The sequence below is a fragment of the Onychostoma macrolepis genome, chromosome 04 (genome assembly GCF_012432095.1).
Source record: "Onychostoma macrolepis isolate SWU-2019 chromosome 04, ASM1243209v1, whole genome shotgun sequence".
Classification (NCBI taxonomy): domain Eukaryota; kingdom Metazoa; phylum Chordata; class Actinopteri; order Cypriniformes; family Cyprinidae; genus Onychostoma; species Onychostoma macrolepis.
In genome coordinates this window covers 32,832,529-32,853,785 of record NC_081158.1, presented here as the reverse complement: position 1 = coordinate 32,853,785, position 21,257 = coordinate 32,832,529, and the positions used below count along the sequence as shown (strand labels likewise).

Below are 21,257 nucleotides of genomic sequence, written 5' to 3'. Positions count from 1 at the left end.
GCAAGAACACATTAAATTGATAAAAAGTGATTTATAATGTTTAAAAAAGGATTTCTATGTCAGATAAATGTTTATTTTTAGATTTATATTAATCAAAAATCCTGAAAAATCCATGTTTTTTTTAAATAAAAATATTAAGCAGCACAACTGTTTTCAACATTGATAATAATCAAAAATGTTTCTTGAGCAGCAAATCAGCATATTAGAATGATCATTGCATCACAAGAATATATTTAATTTTAAAATATTTTCAAATAGAAAATACTTAATTTAAATTGTAATAATATTTCACATTATTTCAAATTTTACTGTATTTTGTACAGTACTGTAAACTTTTAAACGGTAGTGTACATGACATATCTGTGCTCTTATATATACAAACATATACTATACACACACTTTTAAAACTCCTCAGCCTTTTATTTTAATTTGAGCCATAATAAGTGAGGTCAGACCCCCAAATCATCTTTAAATGTCTTTCTATCCATTTGCTTTAAGACTATGATTGTCAAGTGTTGAGTGAGAGTAAGAGGTTGTTATGTTGGACAAGAGATCAGGTGACATCCGCGCTGTCAAAGCGGCGACGCATTATTACCCGCTCTCACCGATTCTCTTTGCAGTTGAAACGGCAGAAAAGGACATCACTGATTTAATTTGCTTACAAAAGACACGGCGTCTGCTCCAGATGGCTATTTATAAGTCCAGGTCACAGGAGATCTGTCTGCTTTTGTCTCTGAATCTGTTGGCCGACATATTTGTTTGTTCGTTTCTGTATTTTAAAAGCCAAAAACTTGACCTTGAATATAAGAGTGAAATATGCTTTTATGTCGAATACATTTCAGGATGAAATTGTGCACCTGCTGAAAGCTGATAGATGCTTTCCTGACCTTTGAGCTCAGTTTGGCGGATGTGTTCGGAAGACGCGCGGCAGGTATCAAAAAGAAACCCGTCTACCTTTAAGTCTTTGCTTCCAGGCGGGTTTATCTCTTCCCCTTTTGAGAGTCTCAGAGCTTCATTTGGCTCATGCGGTTCAATTGAAAATGTGGGAGACGTGTGTTTCTTTTTTGTTTTGGGCCTTTTTTGTTGTGTTTTTGCATCATGGCCTCACAGAGAGATGTTTTTTTTTGGTATAATATTGTCTATTGAAATCATAAGTGGTGATTTCATACAAATCACTGAATGAAAGGCATGTGATACATTCAAAACATCACTCTCTCTGACTACTTTCACGTTCAAAGATGAGTGTCCTTTTATATTTTGATTAAATAATTAGTGCTGTTCGCCAAGATAACTGCTCATACTCAATGTTAGCAGGTTGCCTTCGGTCTGAAATATTAATCCAGGCAAGTACACTAATGCAAATGAGTTTGTAAACGCAACAAAGCTCAGATCTGCTAATCAGCTGAAGTTCATACAGGCCGGCGTGTTTGCATCTGTGGATGTGGGTTCTAAATCCAACGTGACGTTTAGCTAACAGTGCGGGCCGTATCCTCCATTACTCATGCATGCAAATCTCGTTGATGAAGTCGTTTCTGTTTATGTGTACATGTGTAGTCAGCTCTTGCACAAATTAAATCAATTGACCGGCCAGCTGTGTTTTCATGACACTTTCTATTGGAACACCTTTAACGGCGCTGCACGGTAAAAGCAGACAGCCACAAAATATAAACGCAGCACATCGTTCAACATCTGCTTGACCTACTAGTTACAATTAAAACAGTTCAATTAAAAAACGGTCTTTGTCTTTCCAAACCCATATGCTTGCAAAAGGAGAAACCTTTAATAATAAAAAAATATATTTATATTTTTTATTTTAAAGGGGACATCAGATGCAAAATTCACTTTTACATGGTGTTTGAACATAAATGTGTGTTGGCAGTGTGTGTACACAAGCACACTACAATGATAAAAATGCACCCAGTGTTTTTTTAAATTATTTTTATTCCAACAAATCATAAGATCTCAGATCAAGCCATTCACAAATTCTTGGCAGAGTAGTTCTGCACAGGCCCCTCCCACGACTATTGACTGACATGGCCGTTTTAGCATAGACCCGCCCTGAGAGAGCTGTAAACAGTCTGCTATTGTTTCGACGCCGGAGCAGGTGTAGACAAAACTGTCTCCCAAGCAATTGAGGTGTTCTGTTGTTGGATGTAATAATGAACATAGCAGTCGTCATTTACTCCCGACATCTGAGCCACTGAAGACGCAGTGGATTACGTTTGTTTTTGAAGGAAATGCGCCCCCGATCTACCTAAATGAGTTTATGTTCACGCAAATCATTTGTGATCCAGCTTCACCTCCAGAAGAATGAGTATAAGATTTTTTTTATAACCCTTTGCAAATCACCTTTCCTAATAATGTACTAGTTAGCAAGTTCCACGACGAATGCGGCTAAAGTAAACAGTCTCAGAGAACTGTTCACCCCAGAGAAGAGAGGGGCGGGGTGAGCAGTACCTCATTATAATTCAAAGGAACATGCAACAGAAGGGGTCGCTGTGAACAGAGCTGTTACTGACTAGGTAAAAGGGTGCTGTTTTACACTACCATTGAGAAATTTTAATCAAAGTATGTTATAGACTTTTCATGAAGACCCTAAAGAATCATATCAACTTGTGGAAAATGGCATCTGATGTCCCCTTTAAATTATAAAGAAAAAACCCCCCGAAAATTTAAATTAAATATATAATATATAATAATGAAAATATGTAATATATAATAAATGTATAAAGATAATATTTAATACATATAATAATGTGTTTTATTTTTAAAATAATTTTAAACACAGTTTAAATACATTCCTTACCTATTAACATGCTTGCCTATTAATATTAACCTATTTTATGCACTTCTTTTAGTTTCGTGTTGATTGCGTGTTTTTAAACATTATATTGTTAGGGTTTAATTATTAATATGTAAACACTATAAAGTTTCACAACTACAATTCTTTTCGAGAACATACAGCTGATAATAAGGAGCGTTATATATACAAAGTTCACTGAATGTGCGATACACAGCTGCCACGGCAGCTCTCTTGTCTTTGCTTCACAACACACAGAATTAACTGCCGGTGTTTGTGTATTTACACCCAACCACCCGGTTAATTGATTAACCCAAGCGCTGAGAAGTTCTCTGAGATGTATCGAGAGCTCAACTCTCAAACACACACACTCTTCCATCACATTAATATCTAAACAACACAATCAGAAATCTATTACCCTAAATTGCGAAATAAGCACTTGTTTTTTTTTTCTTTCAGATGGATGATTGTTTAACCCTGATGTAATGAGAGGTGTGGTTTGGTTTTGTTTGGTTGGAGTCAGTAACTAATGACTATAAATATTGATTCTGAGCTTAAAACGTCTTAATAACCTGCTGATTGCTGGTTTGTCCCCTGCAGACCTGCACAACCGCAAGATAACTAATCGTGCATATCAGCATCGACATTTGGGCCTCCGTAGACCTCTATCTCCTCTGACATTTCTGAAGTGCTTAGTTTAGTGTATTGGACGATAAGAATTACTGGCAATTACCTCAGGCATCTTCAGAATCTCTTATTTTCCTCTTTACTAGATGTTGTGTTATTGACCCTGAGAACAGCATCATTGTTTGGTAAAATCCCATGTACATCTGATGATTAGGTTTGAGAGTCCCATGCTGTAGGATGAAATTGCTTAAATCATATCACCAAAGTTATTCTAAAAATAGGATAAAATTACAGGGCAGTGCCAGCTAAAAAGGCTTGCATTGTAAAGTTCAGTAGATTTGTTTAGTTCTAGCACCCCAGCAGTTTTATTTTTTTTCCATTTTATTCATTTATCATTTTTGTTCATAACACCAGTTGGCAGTCCTACAACCTCAAGACATTGTGAAAACAACACATATAAAGTTTCATGACAATATGAATGAAGTAATGCCGATATATAGTGCCACTTACTTCTTGGCATCTGCATTAAAAAATTTAGTTTCTGGAAAATAGTGTCGAATACAAAAAGATGAATTGCTGCAGTCCATGAGGATTCATCTGAAGATAATCTGCGCCAATTTTGGTGAAGACTGGAAAAACGTAGCACAAATAAAAGCAAAAAAAAAAAAAAAAAACAGTAGGCGAATCCATTCAAAATTGCAGAATGGCCTTAAAGATTCTAAATCACAATATTCTGCAGGATTCCAGAAATATGCTAAGTGGGAAAGTTATTCTACCTTTTAGCTAATTGGTGGTGTGGTTATTGTGTCATGTATTGCAAAGATACAGACTTCCTTTTAGTTTGGTGTCCTCTTGGTCTCATTTGATGATTCATGACTTATTTCATCTGATCCAAATTTAGGTAGGGCCCAAAGAAAACTGTAAGACACACAAGAAAAACATTTTTCAAAGAAATTTAAAATGGTGAACAAACTGCCCTTGAAAAGTGAGTATTATACTTTGTATGACCCAACCTGGCCCCCCTAAATACACACTTCCATAACCTCCCATTTGACAGAGTGACCACCGACCCCTGTCTGACCTCTCCGTCCTCTGAAACCATTCATTTTCCTGTAAGTGAGCTATCATTGTAAGCTTGTAAACTTGGAGGCCACTGAACTACAGCCAGCTGCATTCACTGTCTAACATTCACCATCATCAACAACCAGTAAATACTCTAAATTTCGCATTTATTTTTCTCAGTAATCAAGCTCTCATCGGGACATGCAAATTAAAAGATGCACCATTCGAGCACTGGAATTGGATTCGGTGCCAAACGGCTGGCGGATTAAGTGCTTTATAAAACTCAGAAGGTGTTTGTAAAGGAACGTTCCAAGTCGCTGGAGATATACTGCCGGTTCTTCACATCCTCGGGCGAGTCAATGATTTCTGTGTTGTATATTGATTCTCTGGCCTCAAACTCCACGTCAGCATGGCCTGTAGGAATGTAGCCAACCTGCACTGAACACACAACTCATTGTCTTTTTACTGAGTCTACAGACACATCCAGACGGTTGCTGTTGCTGCAAATAAAACAGTAATGATGCGAGAAGCTGAAAAGCTGCAACCACAAAAGTGTACATTAAAGTTACATTGCAAAAGCAGGGAATTTTCTTGCCATTTTAAAACTAATCGTTCTCTAACATTCAATTATTTACCAATTCAATTGTATAATTAATTGACTTGATATATATGAATTTGAATAGAAGTCATATGAATTTATAGAATTACATTTTTGTAGTGTTTTCCCATGCAAAACTAAAATTTATTTTGATTGATTGTTATCACGTTGCTAAATGGTTTCCATTGAATTTAAATGAAAAAATTTGATCACTCAGAAAGCTATTAGCACAGTTTTCTTCAACAAGCTGCATGATTTGAGTAATCATTCATACGTATAGCACAAATGCACGTCACTCAAGTATAGTCGTACCTTAGCAAGCAGTGCTAATTATAGCTGTTTTGGATGCATGAAACCTTGACTAACAGTTTAAGTGGTCTTCAAAGAAGAATAAAATGCATCAAACATGCAGAAATGCTTCCCTTGAACAGACAAATCACAGCAGCAATATAGTCATGACACTGCACTGATCTAAAAGATAAAAGATAAAAGATGTTCCATAAAACAAAATCCTTTTTCCTGTTTTGACAACCATTTTTAGCTCATGACATTCAAATATAAAAAAAACAAGATGCATCAGCCACTTCCTGAAGCTTTCCATGGGAAGATCTCTTCTTTGTGAACTGATGAAGGCTGAATGCTGCGAGTGGGAGGAGTCAATCTGTCAGTCAATCATAGGGGGCGGGGCCTAGCATTGTTCTCACAGAGATAGGAGACACTCCAGCTATCCAAGGTCACCGTCTGGTCACTGTATCCCACGAGAAGATGGGAGTGGGACTTATTTTGCTGGAGTGTCTGAAAGAATTGCCCTTTATCTACAGTTTGCTGCACAAGATGATTGTGAAATGTGTGTGCGTATTTCATCACACTCCTGGATATGAGGAATGTGTTTCTAGCTTGATTTGACATCAGTGGTTCACAAATAGTGGGATGAAACTGAAAAATTGGTTTCAGGTCTGTTTTGTTTTCGGGGAAAACAATGCTAAATAATGAAAATTATTACAGCAGCTAAATAATAATAAAAAAATTAATTAAATTAAATAAAATGAACTGAAATAAGATTAAGCTGAAGTACTAAAATTACTAACTGAAAACTAAAACTGAAATAAAACTAAATTGCTAGTTAACTAATTCACTACTAATAATTAAACTGTTTAGAAATATTTTTTTAAAACTAATAAACATTTAAAAAATCACTAAACAAAAATCACAACAAAATTAATAAAAATAAAAATTAAATTAACATGACAACAAAGAAAGAACAACATTTGATCAATAAAATGTATGAAATTAAATACAATAAAAATTAAATGTAAAATAATTCAAATAGATAATAATTAAAGAAATACAATTAAAAGTAAATAAATACAATAAACAATTAAAATAATCTCAATAAAATAAAATAAAAATTAATAAACTAAATGTCTTTTTGAAATGCATCTTGTAGGGCATTCAAGTCTTCACATGATCGGATAGCCATCATACAGTAAAAATACATGAAGTGACTAATAGTACAGTAATGTGTACTGAGTCAACATTTGCACCCAGTGTCAAGTGTAAAATCTAGGCCCTGAAGCGAAACCAGCTGAGAAACACTACTTCCAACATATAAACTCACATGCATTTCCAAGATCTCATGTGCAAGGCATACGTGAGCGTGCATATTGATGTGCATATGCCTGTGAGGGCATGCTGGTGTTAATGCATCCTGCTCAGGATTTATGCATCAGGCGCTTTTATGGCAATGGAGGATGTTTTTCTCGCTCTTTCTTTCATACCTGCACTGCAACAGAGGTGATGCATTAAAAATGTGCAGTGGGGCAGTCTGTTTGTTCAAACAATCACACCATCGAGCTCCCGTTGTTTTAGGCATGAAGGACGAGCCTACCCCCCTCTGAGACCTGCAGCATTTTAGGCAAAATTGGAATAATTGCACGAAGCAACAATGGATCTGAACAACAGATGGCCGTGTTTGTAAATGTTTGCGTAACGAGCATGTGTGCAGCATTTGTTTGCACTTTAAAGGGATAGTTTGCCCAAAAGTCGTAATTCTGTCATTTATTCACCTTCATGTTGCTCCAGTGTGGATTTTTGTCAATAATGATTTCAATGCGGTTCCTCACAGTAAGCTATTGTATGGTTTAAAAAAAACCCTGAAATATAATGCACAAACAAGTCAAATGCATTATTTTATGGTGTTTCTTGTCCCATTTTGGAACTTAATAGCATACACCCATATTTCACATGAATTGCATGGGACAAAGCAGCATAGACATTCTGCTAAACATCTTGTTTGTGCTCCATGGGAGAAAGAAAGCCCTGAGGGTGCGTAAAGGATAAAAGAAGTGAACTGTCCCTTTAAGTGAGCATGTGTCCTGTCTTTGGTGCAGTTTTGGACTATAGACAGAACCAGCCTGAATGCATTAAAGTTCTGCTGATGTATTTGTGTGTATTTTAAAATCTGACCCAGATCTTCCAGGATCAGCTAAAAAAATTGTGCTCCCTTTTTGAAGGGGACGCTGAGCTTACTTCCAGCTCTCGGTTTCTGTCAGTGCAGTCTCCTCCTTACGAATTAAGCCACCTATAGGAAAACAAAAACACATGAAATATCTTTGAAATCTCTTTATTATCGCAATTGTTTCTCCTAGACAGAAATGAGATTAAGTCCAGGTCAAAAAAATAATACAGTAATCGTATTGGTCTCCTCTAGATTTTGTAAAGATGCGTTTAGATCAACCAAGACACCAGAATCAGTAATGAAAGGTCGGAGATCTCATCAAATGGTCTAAGCCAACGCTAGTATTATCAACTAAAACTAAAACTATTCAAAAGCAGTTTTGGTAACGAAAATAAAATAAAATAAAATAAAACATTAAATGAAAAACATTAAATGAAAATTAGAACTAACAACTAACTGAAATTATTTTAAGAAGTACTAAAATTAATAATTGAAAAATAAAACTGAAATAAAGTCAAAACTAATAAAAATGGCAAAAATCACAACAAAATTAGGTAACACTTTACAAAAAGTTTACATTAGTTAATTTCAAAGTTAACAATAAAAAAATACTTCTAAAGCATTTATTAATCATAGTTATTGTTTATTTTAACATTTACTAATACATTATTAAAATAAAAAGCTGTATCTGCTAACATTATTTAATGGAAGTGAGTTAACATTAACAATGAACAGTTAATGAATGTTAAAAAAGAATTTTAACAAAGATACGCACATCAATATGCACGCTCACGGATGCCTTGCACATGAGATCTTTGAAATCTTGGAATATTGTAAGAAATTTATTGCTTATTGATAGATAATGTTAGTTAATGCAATAACTAATGTTATCCAATGTGACCTTATCGTAAAGTGTTACCCAAAAAATATTAAAAATTAAAATTAAATTAAAAATACAAAAATAACAGCTATAATAATTCAATAATTTGTATAAAATAAATCATTTAAAATATATTTTAAAAATTAATACAAATAATGTATTTTTTAATTGAATGAAATATATTTTTGAAAGTTAATAATAAAAAAAAAAACAATAACAAAAAATGTAAATTAATTAAATGTCCTTTTTAAATGTATTTTGGAGGGCATTACACAATGCACCCCTGTGCAGTGCACTAAAGTTCAAGTTATAAAGAGAACAACGCAACATTCACCAGAATGTGACCGTCTCCTCCTTATCACATGAGCATCATGCATCTCCTTCTTAGTTTAGTGTTGCATGGTTAAAATACAAAAACAAGACTATAATAGTGCGCGAATAAATCTCTGGTCCCTTCCAGAAGTATGTGGTTTACACATCATCTGTGCGTTTGGTTTATTGTCTGCTTGCACGTTCCTCCCATCCAAACTGTGAATCTGTAAATATTATGGGTAAGTGAGTATTTGTGAGTGGAGGAACACCATGTAAGGACACATGCACCACGGCGGGGTCAAATCTCCGCCGTTGAACATACACACACACTCGCAGCGGTGTGTAAACAATTACAGACAAGATCAGAAGAGAAAAACACTGTTTGCTTTGCGCTCAAGACCTTGGAAACGGGTTTGGGGGTAAATGGAGAGCAGAGTTTAGTAGTGAAGGAGTCACCTCAGTCTCAAACACTCATTTATCAAGTTCAAAAGTTGCTTTTCATTCTCACAGGCCTCTCAGAACACACACACCGATTTTATTTTCCCTCTTCAACTCGTCTAATGCGTTCAGTCTGCTGCATATTAGCACTGAGACACCGCGTATGTGTAGAGGTGGAAGAGGTTTCTGTTTCAATCACTGAATGCTAACACTGTAAATCTCTGATAAATGACTCGTCCCGAGCACTGTGAACGATATAATCAAGCCAGTCTTTTCATGTGTTTTTGCGTCTGAAAACACAGCCACAACTTTTAAAGTCACTACAATATCTAAAAAACTCACCACAACCTTGATTCCTGTTTGTGATGTGACAGCGGTTTCTCTGAATCTGGTGGATGTTGATTCATGATTGTGGGTAATTTCACTGAGAAATCTGCAATTAAACACAGTTAAATTAAGTCAACACTGAAACGACCTTCACATGTGATTTATTTCGGAGTGAAACTGGATATACTATAAAAAGAAAAAGGGAAAAAAATTAATTAACTGGATCATAAAAGTGTCTCTAAGAGGGATTTGTGACATCAAGTTCAATGCCAAATGACATAAAAAGCATATTAACATAGTACCATGTCTAGATACACAGGGTAATACCATGGTACTTTTATACTTGTGTAATCTTTTGATAAGACTATTTATGAAAGGTAAAAAATGGGTCATCCTGTAAAATTACTCTAAAAATAACACCAAAGAGGAAAAAAGAGACTGTGGTGCCTCGGAAAAATGATAAAACCTGTCAAGAATGAAAAAAAGAAAGCAAAAAACAAAAGGTTTTTATATATAAATATACAAGTGAATAAATATATAACATATATAAATAAATATATAACTATTGCTTTAAGCAAATGATGCTGCTTTTTTCCCTCTTGTTTGTTCTGAGTTATTGTTTTATTTATTTATTTATTTTATTTTTGATTTCGTAAAAAAAAATGAAAAATAGAATAAAAAAAGTGTATTTTTAGGGGGGGGGGAATTAAGATTATGTTATTTTATGACATTTAAGTACATTTCTATTTAAATTATTATTATTATAATGTAAAATTAATCAATATATTAATTAATTTGTAAAGTTTTTATACCTTGCACACTCTAGATTTACTCATCAGTAGAGGTCTAAACATTTCATCCATTGTTATTAAGGATGTAGCACTATCTGATCACTTCTGTATTTTCTTTGATATATTGATCTCTGTTACCACTGAATCTAGATCTGTCTCTGTCAGAAAGAGATGCATTAACGAGAACACTAGTGCGCTATTTATGAAGGCTATATCTTTAACACCAAGTATTTCAGACTCTGTTGATCTTCTCCTGGATTCATTTAACTCAAAAGTTAAGAATGTTATTGATGATATTGCTCCGGTAAAGGTCAGCAAGAAGACTGGCAGACAAAAATCATCTTGGAGAAAATCAACAGCAGTTCAGAGTATGAAAAGACAATGCAGAAAAGCTGAGCGGATGTGGCGGAAGACGAAACTTGAAATTCACTATTGCATCTATAAAGACAGCCTTCATGCTTTACATGTGAACTAGCCACAGCTAGACAGACCTTCTTCTCAAACCTTATAAACAGTAACTTAAACAACACTCTCACTCTTTTTGCTACTGTTGAGAGACTGACAAACCCCCCAAGTCAGATTCCCAGTGAAATGCTCAGACAGCAGATGCAATGAGTTTGCTTCCCTCTTTTCTGAGAAGATCAATAATATCAGAAAGGTGATTAGCACATCCTCAAGTTATGCAGAGGTCACACAGATTCGACCGCAATTTCAAAAAGAAGTGACTATGTCCATGCAATTGATAGCAAAATTTTGGAAGAAATAGTACAGCACCTTAAATCGTCAACCTGTTATCTTGACACACATGCCACATCTTTTTTCAAAAGTGTGCTTAACTGTTTAGAAGCAGATCTCTTAGAAGTGGTGAACGCCTCACTTCTTTCTGGGACTTTTCCAGACTCCCTGAAAACGGCAGTTGTTAAGCCCCTTCTGAAAAAGCGCAATCTTGATTACACCATGTTGAGCAACCATAGACCAATATCAAATCTTGCTTTCATAGGTAAGATTATTGAAAAGGTAGTTTTTAAATCTGCTGAACAACTACTTAAACTCAAATGGATACCTGTACAATTTTCAATCTGGTTTCCGAGCGCATCACAGCACAGAGACAGCACTCATTAAGATAATAAATGATATTCGTTTTAATTCTGATTCTGGCAAAATATCAGTGCTGAGGATGGTACTCAAATGGTTCAGGTCATACTTAGAAGGGAGATGTTATTATGTGAGTATAGGAGAGCATAAGTCTAAGTGGACGTGCATGACATGCGGAGTCCCACAAGGCTCAATTCTTGCACCGCTCTTGTTTAGCCTGTATATGCTCCCACTAAGTCAAATAATGAGAGTGAACCAAATTGTCTATCACAGCTACGCAGATGATACCTAGCTTTATCTCCAAATGACTATAGCCCCATTGACTCCCTCTGCCAATGCACTGATGGAATTAACAGTTGGATGTCCCAGAACTTTCTTCAGTTAAACAAGGACAAAACTGAAGTCATTGCATTTGGAAACAAAGATGAAGTTCTCAAGGTGAATGCATACCTTGACTCTAGGGGTCAAACAACTAAAAATCAAGTCAAAAATCTCGGGGTGATTCTGGAGACAGACCTTAGTTTTAGCAGTCATGTCAAAGCAGTAACTAAATCAGCATACTATCATCTCAAAAACATTGCAAGAATTAGATGTTTTGTTTCCAGTCAAGACTTGGAGAAACTTGTTCATGCCTTTATCACCAGCAGGGTGGATTATTGTAATGGTCTCCTCACCGGCCTTCCAAAGAAGACCATTAGACAGCTGCAGCTCATCCAGAACGCTGCTGCCAGGATTCTGACTAGAACCAGAAAATCTGAGCATATCACACCAGTCCTCAGGTCCTTACACTGGCTTCCAGTTACATTTAGGATTGATTTTAAAGTACTTTTACTTGTTTATAAATCACTCAATGGCCTAGGAACTAAATACTTTGCAGATATGCTCACTGAATATAAACCTAACAGAGCACTCAGATCATTAGGATCGAGTCAGTTAGAAATACCAAGGGTTCACACAAAACAAGGGGAGTCCGCTTTTAGCTATTATGCCGCCCGTAGTTGGAACCAGCTTCCAGAAGAGATCAGATGTGCTAAAACATTAGCCACATTTAAATCCCGACTCAAAACTCATCTGTTTAGCTGTGCATTTGTTGAATGAGCACTGTGTATGGAAGCCCGTTTCCGCCACTGAATAAAAAAAAAAAAAAAAGGTTATTGAGACTTTTTATCTAACAATTCTGACTTTATAACTTGCAATTCTGACTTTTTGCAACTCGAGTTTATATCACACAATTATGAGAAAAAAAGTCAGAATTGTGAGATAAAAAGTCGCAATAACCTTTTTTATTTTTTATTCAGTGTCGGAAACGGGCTTCCATAACTGTGCTATGTCCGAAATAATTGCATTTTATGCAAATTAATTTTTATATAATTTCCTTGTTTTTATTGTTGTGATTATTATTATTATTATTATTATTATGTTTTTAATTCCTTGTTTTTATTGTTGTGATTATTTTTTAATGACTATTTCACTTCCTTTTATGTAAAGCACTTTGAATTACCACTGTGTATGAAATGTGCTATATAAATAAACTTGCCTTGCCTTACCTTTGTTTTGCTTTAATAAAATCATAGTTTTTGAACTTTTTTATCCAACACTACAATATTACAGCAATGAGAATCATTATTGATAATAATAGCACTTATAAAAATAATATTAAAATCATGAATATAATATCACAAAGCAATTGTATATTAAAGTGTTATGCTAGAATTTGTTGTACTACCTTTATCTTGCTTGAATAAAATCATAGTATTACAGTAATGAGAATAATTAGTGAGCATAGCAATTATAAAAATAATCATGAAAATAATGTCACAAAGCAATGACATATTTGAATGGTTTTGAATCCAAAACTACAATATTGCAGTAATGAGAATCATTATTGAGAATAATAGCAATTATAAAATAATTTTAAAAATCATGAAAATAATATCTGAGCTAAAATTAGGCTTTATAATTTTTTTTTTTCATTTCCTTTTTTTCATCTTAACATGTTGTCATGATTCACCTGTGACCTCAACAGCAGACAATGGTAAAAATACAGCAGTGTGTGTGAGTGTGACAGTATTCATTATGTTTAATTAAGGCCTCACCTCAACTCAACACACTCCTGTCCTGACAATGACATCCTAGAGCTGTTATTCCCCAGCCCAATGACTGTTTACCGTGACACAACTATCATTCAGCATAAACCGTCTCTTCCCCATGATGACCTGCCCTGCGGAGTCACAGTCACACAAACACAGTTATTGTATTGAGAGGAATCTCAGGTCAAGGATTTTCTGGATGCTCATTAACCAGGTCTGAATTGTGTATCGGGTTGAGTCTGCGCTGAGATTCGCAGGAACATGACTTTTCATTTTAATTCAACACATTTCCAAATGTATTTGGCTGTCAGATAATGTTAATTAGATTAAAATGATAAAAAGTATTATAATTTCTGGAAGTGATATCAACCACATACTGCCAAAACTGAGATGTTAATATATTTAAAGTACGCTAAAATATAAAACATAAAACATACCATTTCACTGTAATCGCTATCAAATATAATTACTAACTTCTTTTTGACTCATTAATTTATCAGACTGCCAAAATTTAGACATAAAATTGGATTAAAAATATAAAAGTACTATCATTACTGGACTTGCTACCATAAAAGATATCTAATTTCATTTTGACTCATTATTTTATCAGACTGAAAAAATTAAGACATTAAAACTTATAAAGTACATTAAAATATATTTATAAATATATTATAAATTAAAATACTATTATTACCGGAATCACCATCAAACATGATTTCTAACTTCTTTATGATTCGGCATTTTATCAAACTGACAAAATTGAGACTTTTTTTTTTATTCACAAAAAATTGGATTAAAAATATAAAAGTACTATCATTACTGGACTTGCTACCATAAAAGATATCTAATTTCATTTTGACTCATTATTTTATCAAACTGAGGAAACTGAGACATTTTACACAAAATTGGATCAAAGATACTGTTACTAAAAATACTATTATTACTGGAATCTCTATCAAACATGACTTCTAACTTTATTGGACTCATTATTTTATCAGACTGCCAAAATTGAGACATTTTTACACAAAATTGTACATCACAATACATCAAAGTCTAATAGTAAGTAATTTGGGGTTTGATCAAATTAGTGTGTTCAAACGGCTGAGAACAGAAGAACACTGAGGATATTCTCTCACACCCACACACATCGATTCAAGCTGGACTGATGAATTGTGGGAAGATTCTCACCATTTCCTCTCTGATCACGCCCCATCAGCCTTCGCATTACGAGCTCCAGTCTGGGCGAGCGCGTGGGTGGGCGTCTGCCCTTGTCTCTGAAGCGATCTTCCTCTCTTGCCCCTCTATCTATACGTCTATCTCTGGCTTATCTCTGTTCTCCAGGGAAAGTCTTTTCTGTCCGTTTAGAGCGGCATTATTCTGGACACACCGAGGAGAGCAGTAGGAGCCTAGAAATATGACCACACCAGTTCATTAGACAGACATGTGAGGGACTGACAGCGTCTTCAACATCGTCATGACATCACTAAGGTTTTAATTAGCTGTCACACTTGGTTTATGGTTCAATCACGTGTAGTGCTCAGATACTTGTGTGAAATATAGATTTGTGCTTCATGGATGGACTGACTCTCGTTGAGTGCTTCAGGTTTCATTGAGGGGAGTGATTGATTGCCATTATAAAATGGATACTTCCGACTGTAAAACCTGATTAAATGCAGTCTCTGCTGTGCATTGTGCATATGAACATCTATAAACTATGGTAAAATCACTGTAATGCATGCGGTTCCAGCCATGTTCGGTTTAGTGCCACTCATGACCTTTGACCTGCAGATCATCCAGCTCAAGTGTTTTATTCCAGCAGAGTTTTACAGTATTCAGAACTGATTTAAGAATTCCAATTCACTGAATTTGAACTGAGGTCTGAAAATTCTAATTTAAACTAAATGAGCTGAAATTCAAACAAGGTTGTGTAACTAAAACAAAGTTTGTCAAGTTTTGAAAAATTATATTAAAAAAAAAATGGATGGATGGATAATAGGACAGAATTACAGAATGAGAGATAGATGGATGGATGGATGGATGACAGAATGATAGAACGATAGGTGATGGATGGATGGATGATTGGATGGAAGGATGGATAGAATGAATGAAAGGTGAATGAATGGATGGATGACTGAATCATAGAACAATACGTGGACGGATGGATGGACGGACAGAATGATGGATGGATGGATGACAGAATGATAGGTGGATGGATGGATGATTGACAGAATAATAGAACGATAGGTGGATGGATGGATGGATGGATGGAAGGAATGAAGGAAGGATGGATGGATGGATGGACAGAACGAAAAGTGAATGGATGGATGATGGATGGATAGAAGGAAAGATGAATGGATGGATGGATGGAAGAACAACAGGTGGATGGATGGATGGATGGATGGTTATATGAAAGGAAGGAAGGAAGGAAGGAAGGAAGGAAGGAAGGATGGATGGATGGATGGAAGGATGGATGGATGGAAGGATGGATGGATGGACGAATGGATGGATGGATGGAAGAACAACAGGTGGATGGATGGATGGATGGTTGTATGAAAGCAAGGAAGGAAGGAAGGAAGGATGGATGGATGGATGGATGGAAGGAAGGAAGGAAGGAAGAAAGGATGGATGGATGGATGGACAGAACGAAAGGTAAATGGATGGATGGATGGATGGATGAATAGATAGAAAGAAGGAAGGATGGATGGATAGATCAGAGACAATCTCCATTAGAACAATAGTTCTACAGTGGTCACATCAACTCAAATGGCCGCATTAATACATATAAACAGCTGAATGGGTCTGAAAGTGACCGGCTCTGTCTGTCAGGTCACAGGATGTCAGAGTTCATACTGCAGACGATCCCCATCAGAGGTCTGTGCCCCGAGCGGCTCATTTATTGGGCTGAACCACACGAACCCGCTTCATCTGGCCGCCGGACGAGGAGCTTGACAGTAACAGTCTGATCTTAATCAATGACCATTGATTTCCCACTTATCTCGGCCGCAGATGGGTCGATGCATTGGCTGGCGGTCCCGCCGCATAATGCTGTAATGGAGGCCGGCTCGGGAATTACGTGCTACTTCAGAGTCCGCGCCATTGAACTCTGCTCCTATTTCATTCCCAGTCGAGGGACGGCTGATTAAATGTTTTCATCTTTGTTCGAGTGAAGTGCAAGATATCGATAACATGCTCAGGCCTCAGCAGACAGAATGGATTCTTATTTAGCATCAGATGATGCATTCATAAGAGGAATTATGGGAGGAAGTCAGTGAGACAATGATCCTATGTTAATGCCTCAATTTTGCCAGGAACGGCTTATTTAAAGCTGTTTTGTAATATAGCATAGCATTAATAAATAACAAGCTTCCCGATGTTTTTATGTCCACAAGGCACCGGGAGAAACAGCAGATTGTAGAAATGTTATTTAATGCTGAATGCTGAATCTCCCTGCAGGGGCCCCGCATTTATATCCTTTTCTACAGCACGGCTAAATCTCATCATCATCATCATCATCATCATTGTTTCTCCATCTGGAGACGGTCCAACACAAACAAGTGACCAGAAAAACCATCAATTACTAAACTGACATCATTTCTTTCCCTGTCAAAGAATCAATATGTGCAATAGTAGTCTTTCCTTTCTCCAGCTCCATGGTTACTTACTATTTATAGCTCGCTGAGGACCAGTATTATGGAGCGTTCGCACTGAGTGCGGCTTTACGCCTGTTTCACACTAACTTTCTATCTAGTTTGAGAGCGCTGCTACCTGCACTACTTCTTATGCTGTTTTCACGATTAAATTAATGGCAAAGCAAAAATGATGCATCACTTACACCATCTTGATTCACTGGGTCATTCCTAGCATGCAGTACAATTAAATATCCTCGTTATATATGTCTGAATATTATATTACACATACTATTTTAAAAGATGGAAATCATATTAGATTGCTTCAACCACAATATCATAGTGAGCTGAACATACATGCAACACCTCAACATGAAAAACTGGTGTATTATTTTGATTGATCAAATGTAAATACCATTTTCCATTAGTTTTTTTTGCAAAACTAACAAAAGTCAACTCCATATCACATAATCCTCCAGTAGGTGACCATGTCGAAGTGAAAATTGCATAAACATCAGTATTAGTAATACATTTGATGAAGTGTGTAATGTTTTGCGGTAAGTAGGTCGAGTCTTTTACAGTGCTGAGTAGTAACTGATCACATGCAATCTGGATTACGAAATCAGATTCCGAAAATTAAGTACTTGTAATGGATTTTATTACATTGTAAAATACTTGTAATCAGATTACAGTTACTTTTCATGTTTACAGTTATCTGACATTGGTTAATGGTTATATCACATGCAGGTAAACAAATAAAATATTCCACCTTTACATCTGTTATTTTAAAATGATTTATTTTTGTCTTACATCTTAATGGTTTAATTAATTATTAGTTTCATTAACCTCACAAACCCCTGCAGTTTCTTCACAAAGCCCAGTTTAGGAAACCTTGACGTAATGTCATCTTTAATGCACTTCATGTTGTTAATAACAACAAATGGAATACATTTGATTTCTTTTTTATATCAATATGGTATAATAGTATCCTATTTAATTCAATGTGATAAACAAGTTAGTTCAAAAGTAATCTAAAAGTAATCAAAAAGTAGTCAGATTATAAAATGTGTAATGTAGTGGATTACATTACTAACTACATTTTTTGTCATGTAATTTGTGATTGTAACAGACTACAATCGGTGAGTGATCTACCCAGCACTGTGTATATAATTTAGCACTGGATATATAACTGTAACTTTATCCCTTTAGCACCATCCTGATCATGTTCCTGATTTGTGTCAAGTTATGGCCAGAGCATATTTCTAAAAAAAATGGCAGGTTCATTTCAAAAGGAAGTGTAGAACAGTAAAAGACTGCACTGCTGTTTCTAATATGTACCTATAATCAAAGTCCTTGTGAAGTTCACTCAGTTCACACAACGCCCATCTTTGAAAGCCCTGGGCAGCAATTTCCAGTGATGCAGATATAGCTCCATCTACTTGAAAAGGGATAGAACGAGATCTGTTTCTTAAACAACATAATTCAAATCAAGAATAAAATCTGAATTGTGTTGTTGCTCAGATCACGCAAAAAAAGACTATATTTCTATGCAGATCCAGCTAATGTGCATTCAAGAGTAAACATGCAATTGCACAACAATATGACTTCAATTCATTTTTATACACATAAAGCGTCTCCTCTACAATGTCGCTGCTGTAACTCAAGGGAACCGACTCTGTATCCTAAGACTATCACCCAGGTTGTGACTAGTTCATGCAAAGTGCATGAATAACCAGATGTTGTTATAGCACACAGATCAAAGAGAAGCTGAGCAGGGAATGGGAAAAGCCTTGATTAAAAGGACACAGGCAGAACTCCGGTTAATGGCATGAATTTAAATCACATTGTTACTAGAATCTGTCCATTTACAGTCTAATGTCTTCAGCACAGATCTTCAAAATGAAGGAGAGGGTGAAGTCAGGGACATCCTTTGATTTACAGATGGATCTTTTTTAATGTGTGCCAGTTATTAATGGAGTAAATGCTATAGTTTAATTTAGTTAACGCAAAATCTAAAATCTACAAACCCAGGTTATGATTAAATGCACTAAATGTATTTTCAAAAGAAAAAAAAAATCAATTTGGGGGCAAATTAAGATTTTTTTTTACATTTTTTAAAAAATCCTTTTTTTAGCCTTTCTTTTTCCTAAAGGAAAGAAATGTTAAATGAACAACTGTGTGACTCATAGGGCGACTGTTTTATTTTTTTATTTTTTATTTTTTTTACATTTTTTATTCCAGGACAAATGTGTTTTACACATCTACATGTAAGTCTGATGCTGAGCGTCTGGGCAGACTGAAGATAGTATTTTCTGCAGGGAACGATGCTGGTTCATCGCCAGTCTGCTGCATAAAAACCATTTAAATGGCTGCTGATGGATGCCAATGTCTTGTGGTTATAAATAGCTATAAGTGGTTATATGTACATATACACACTCTAGACAGTTTTCCACAGTAAACTGAGGAGATGTTAGGTCTATTTCAAATCCTAGTGAGCTCCCTAGCCGTCTACACATGCTAACCGGAAAAAAAAAAAAAAACATAAGCTTTAACTATTTTATTATTTAATTATATATTTAATTATATATATTTATTAGGGGCTTAATTGTATATATATGTATATATATATATATATATATATATATATATATATATATATATCAGGGGTGTAACGGTACACAAACATGATGGTTCGGTACATACGTTGGTTTTGACTTCACAGTTCGGTATGGTTTCGGTACAGCAGGGGAAAAAAACTAAACATAAATAGCTTTTTTAAATTAAACAATGGTTTACTGAACAAATTGTTCTTTCTTTAAATAAATTAAATGATAATTAAAATGTTCTACCTCAGCTTCTGCTCTAACTATAGGGAGCCCTTTTACATTATTATAAGGTTCCAATTAACAACAGAGCCTAAACTTAAATTTAATTACAATTTATTTTTAAATATAATAATCAACACTCAACTTAAAATTGTTATCTATTTGTTGTTGAAATATATTCATTTACACAGTGGCTGCCATAACTTGTTTTATAACAGATTTATTAAACATACATTAAATAATTAAGACATCACTAACAGGTAAAGCCAAATATAATGAGTATATAGTCTAATATTTCAACGTTATCTCACGACCAATTCATACGTATTTTACGAGGTGGCTAATTCGTACGAATTCGTACGACCTCACTTGTATGATTTTGTACGATTTGTCTAAACCCCAGTGACAGGTAGATCTAGGGGCGGGGTTAGGTGTAGGTCATTCGTACAAATTCATATGAATTGGCAACTCGTAAAATACTTACGATTCAGTAAAAATCGCATGTATTTGTACAAGTGAGGTCATACACATTAGCCACCTCTTAAAATATGTACGAATTGCCGTGAGATCGGGCTGAATATTTTGCGAAATGCTCTTAGACTTTATTTCTCTAGTGAACTAACGAGCTGTGGACACTGATGACTTGCCTGAGGTAACGAAATGTTGCGTGGCATTTTGTTTTAATGTCTTTCCGCAGTTGAAACACTGAAAGAGCGATTACATGAGGCAAGAGATGTTCATTCATGTTTATTTACTAGTATTAAAGAGGAAGGGATGATTGTGCTTACTCATGCTCCGAGCTGCCGTTTGAACCGAGGCATGCATACGGCCATCAGTCACCATATCAAAGAGCGTTATTTATTGTTTAATTTCCTGAAAAAAATGGACATAATTTGACAGATGAAATGTTGTTTCTTATAAAAAAATAAATAAAAAAAAAACAATATCTAAAACTGGAAGCTTCCAATTAAGTTCCACTCGTGCAGTGATTAAATTAAAACAATGCTGTATTTGTTCGGTACACATGCATAATGAACCGAAAAACCAGTACCGAAATTATACATATGTGACCCTGGACCACAAAACTAGTCTTAAGTCGCTGGAGTATGTTTTTAGCAATAGTCAAAAATACATTGTATGGGTCAAAATTATCCATTTTTATTTTATGCCAAAAATCATTAGCATATTAAGTAAAGATCATGTTCCATGAAGATATTTAGTGAATTTCCTACCGTAAACATATCAAAACTTAATTTGTGATCAGTAATATGCATTGCTAAGAACTTAATTTGGACAACTTTAAAGGTGATTTTCTCAGTATTTTGATT

The 21,257-nt window shown here is 35.2% G+C and overlaps 1 long non-coding RNA gene across 2 annotated transcripts; it reads right to left on the bottom strand.

Moving 5' to 3' along the window:
- Positions 1-4,222: 4,222 nt before the first annotated feature.
- LOC131538648 (uncharacterized) lies at positions 4,223-14,873 on the bottom strand. 2 transcript variants are annotated; one of them, XR_009270630.1, is made up of 5 exons: positions 14,667-14,873; positions 13,485-13,609; positions 9,518-9,608; positions 7,617-7,668; positions 4,223-4,345 (listed from the first exon to the last, which is right to left on the bottom strand). It is a non-coding gene; the product is annotated as an uncharacterized LOC131538648 (long non-coding RNA). The 2 variants fall into 2 exon arrangements; XR_009270629.1 differs by lacking the exon at positions 4,223-4,345 and having other exon boundaries at positions 7,354-7,668.
- Between the last annotated feature and the right edge of the window lie 6,384 nt (positions 14,874-21,257).